Source organism: Octopus bimaculoides, chromosome 2 (genome assembly GCF_001194135.2).
Source record: "Octopus bimaculoides isolate UCB-OBI-ISO-001 chromosome 2, ASM119413v2, whole genome shotgun sequence".
In the NCBI taxonomy this organism is placed as follows: Eukaryota; Metazoa; Mollusca; class Cephalopoda; order Octopoda; family Octopodidae; genus Octopus; species Octopus bimaculoides.
This window is the reverse complement of record NC_068982.1, coordinates 161,517,564-161,521,481: the sequence shown is the minus strand read 5'-3', so window position 1 is coordinate 161,521,481 and position 3,918 is coordinate 161,517,564. Positions and strand designations below refer to the sequence as shown.

At 33.9% G+C, this 3,918-nt stretch overlaps 1 protein-coding gene across 1 annotated transcript in view; it reads left to right on the top strand.

The window, feature by feature from the left end:
- LOC106871723 (leucine-rich melanocyte differentiation-associated protein) overlaps positions 1-3,918 on the top strand; it is a 30,078-nt gene that overhangs the window by 9,421 nt on the left and 16,739 nt on the right. The window lies entirely within an intron of this gene.

Below are 3,918 nucleotides of genomic sequence, written 5' to 3'. Positions count from 1 at the left end.
AGCTCCAATAACAAGTGCAGGCAATATTCAGGTATTTTGATGGCTTTTTCCCCTTTGTTTACGAACAGTCTAGTTAATCGGTAATGTCAGAACTAACGGGGATTAATACCATATACACCGTCACAGCAGTTACTGTATTCAACTGAATAGACGTCAGGGATTAGTTGAAATTATCGAAATAAGACAATTTTTAACGTGAAATAACTTTGAATACAAAATTTATTATCTGTTCTATACCACAAAATATACAAGTATACGAAGTTTGAAAGTGTTTCGGTACCAAAAACACTACATAAAAAAATGTTGCCCGTCAAATCACAAAGGTCCAAATGTTGTAACAAAAATCAGTACTAGCTATAATTTCTGTAGAATATCTGTAGAGATAACCTTAACAAGTGATCTCAAGTAAAGTTATGTGTTAGTCCTTTAGGGCTCTTCTTTAAAATCCACCTTATGTATAGATGTCACAGGAAATATAGGTTTGAACGTGCGCTGTAAGGCAGCACTTAAATAGGTGACATGAGAAACTAACCCATCCTTGCTATACTTCTTCAGGACTTTGGTTGCTGTATGACCAGAATTGGTGGGTTTTGTTGGCTTGTATTTATGATGTCTTTTAAGTTGAAAATTATACCTTATTATGTTGCCTGGTGTTGGTGGGGGATCCTTTTTACAATTACTTTTGTAGATTTTTCCTTTTGTTGCTAAGTATGCAGGATCAGGGATTGAGATGGGAGTGTCCTGTTCTAGAAGAAAGAGAGAGGGGAGAAGAGAGAGAGAGAGAGAGTTTACAATGCTCTACCAGTTTAGCTGCTAATATTGTTATTTATCAAATCTATCTTCATTCTGGTATTCTTTTCTTTTCATCAGATTCTCTTCCTGTTTGTGGCTGTATCTTGCTTGTGTGACCTTTCATTTATTCTCTCTTTCAGTTGATGGCAGAGGAGATAATTCTTTCAGATTCTCCTGTGCTTGTCATTTGAAAGGATAAACCCATAACATTTTATATAGTTGCTATATCCCAAATGCATACCTTTTTTAGGGTCCTTCACCAGTCATTTAATTTAAAGTGTCATTTCATCTCCCAAAAGTTTGCTCTTTTGTAGTATCAACCCTTTCTGTTCATAGCATTGTAGGACATACGAGTTCACCTGCACTAAGGTGCCCAGGTATACTTGAGTTGTGGTAAGTGCAGATAAGTCTGTCACTCAAAGTCAAAAATAGTCTTCCCTTTTTAGTTATTAAGAATCTGCTGTAGTGTTCAATGGCCAGCAGTATCTATTGTTTGCTTCCCATGTCAGTCCTGATGATAGACATTGATGTCTCCTAAAAGCATAACATATAATGCTCCAAACTCACTCCTATGAAAGATTGGTCAGATAAGAAGCTTGTGAAAGCAGACAGCAATAGTGTACCCTGTAAGTACCATGTCCTTTGGACCTCTACTAGCTTTTGAGTATGTGAACTTCTGATACCCTAACTGAATCTTAATATCATTATATAAAGTAATTTGGATCCAATATCATCGCATAAACTAGTTTGGATCCATGATACACTCGGCTCTATCAGTCAAATCTCTATTGCATTTACTGTTGAAGGTTTTACTGAAGACATAAGTTTCAATGTCTGCCCATTTTAGATCTTAGACTATAAACATTCTTGTACCTAAGTGGTTATTTAGTCACAAGTCAATCCTGATTGAAGGGTTCATTTATGGTCAGATGCATTCCAGCTAAAACTATCCCATTTTGTTATATATTTACGACTACATTTTTCCAATGTGTCCTAGCCTGTTTAAGACACTGTTGTATGTAACCTGAAAGTGTTGCTTCTACTTATAGCAGGGCAAGGAACTATGTAGTAACTTTCTTGTTGACTCATCATTTAATGATTTGAAATGAGTGAAGGAGAAAAATTGAGGTAAATTCTTCTCCCTTTTCTAGTTTAGTGAAAGAAACAAAACTTAATATCAGGCAAAGTGATTTTTACAAAAGATCAGATTCACTACTCATAACATGTTCCCATTCAAGTTTTACTGTTTTGATTTTTCAATTATGTCCCCCTATTGTTCTTGACAAGAATTATCACTAGCACTAGTATTTTTTTACTTTTCATTAGAGTTGTAATTTTAGTTGATTTAAGTGTATATTTCTTTGCTGCATTATGTAAGTCTCTATCTACACTTAAAAACTTTTTTGATAACTGAAGAACATTGATAAAACACTTCATATGTAGGATTTCCGCTTCCCTTTCATATCTGATTCTAATTTTCCTTGTAATAATTGTATTACAAGTTAACCAAAGAGATAACAGTTTGACAGATCTATTCATGTAGATCATTCAATACCAAATTTATCAATTTTTTTTATTTGGTGGGGTTGGGGGTTTGTTTAATTTCTTATCATATCTCTCCTTTTCACATTATTCTCGTATAGTAGATATACATTTTAAAATATTTGCTCTATGGACACATTGTATATTATGGCCAGAAAAAAGATGGAATGGTCATGAGTGGAATGTCTTTGATCATAATTCTGCTTAATTAGGACCAATTAGGGACTAACCAACAACATTTATAGTCACCATTTATTAATAAATGGGCCTCTTTGATATCACTTTTCCAGTTAGGAATAGCAGTCAAATCTCCTTCAAAATCTCAAATTTTTGTATTATCTAAAAAAAAAAAAAAAGGGGGGGGGGTGGCATAATGTAGTTCTAGGTATAGTTTGTCTGAGTAAATGACAGGATAGCCATATCTTGAATACTTTTGAGAGGTGTGCTGGATTAGGGCTAAATAACAACTCAGTATTGCAGCAAGAGTGAGAAAAGGGTTGGAGAGAAGGGAAAACTAGCAGATGTTTGAAAGGCAGAAATGAGTAACAAAATGTCTCAAATTAGTGTTTATAACATTTAATATCATTTATATTAATATCTTTTTGGCAGGAAAATTTTGTGCACATCGATATATATGTATTTATATATATGTATTTATATATATGTTTGTATGTGTATGCATATGTATGCATGTGAGTGAAGGTGTTTATGCATAGTAGATGTAGGCATGGCTGTGTGGTATGAAGTTTGTTCCCCAATTGCATAGTCCCAGGTTCAGTCACACCGTGTGATACCTTGAGCAAGTATCTTCTGCTATATTCCCAGTTTGACCAAAGCATTGAAAGTGGATTTGGAATCATTCAACCCATGCCAGCATTTCCTCTAGAGTGTCAAGTTTGTATTTTCTTTCTTGCTCTCAGTATTCCTACAGTCTATAGTTATTGACTTACAGTTGTTCAATCTAAATATCAGCTCATCATTTTCACTTGTCTCAGAAGGCCTGCAAGTTGTATGTGTGCAGTTCTTGTTCTCTTATTTAAACCATAAAAAAAGAAACATTGCAATCTGACACACTTTTGAATCTTTACACAAGTTGAACATGAATGAACCATGGATTAGGGTTGCATCAGTTGTTGTTTTCTACACAGAGCTGACATATTTTAAAAATTCACCTCTAAAAGATTAGTAAGTGTAAATCAGATTTAAGACTGTGTAAATGCTCTTAAGTTATTAGTCTATGGAAACAATTCAATTGTAATTAGAATGAATTACAAAATATCACATCAGCAGTATGTATCATTTGCTTATATCTTTTTTTTACTTCTTTCAGTATGGACTGCAACCATATTGGAGTAACAATGTTAAGACTTTGTTAAATATAGTGATTTCGGTAATTTTGTGTGATACTCTTTGTTTTATTAATCTCTTAAGGAGCAGTATTGATGTTGGGTACAAAGGGACATCACCAAAGTGCAAAAAAATACATAAACGCCTCAAAATATTTGTCAGATCACCGCTGATTCACTCATTGCTTTTTATACGCATATGCATACACACACACACACACACACATATATATATACA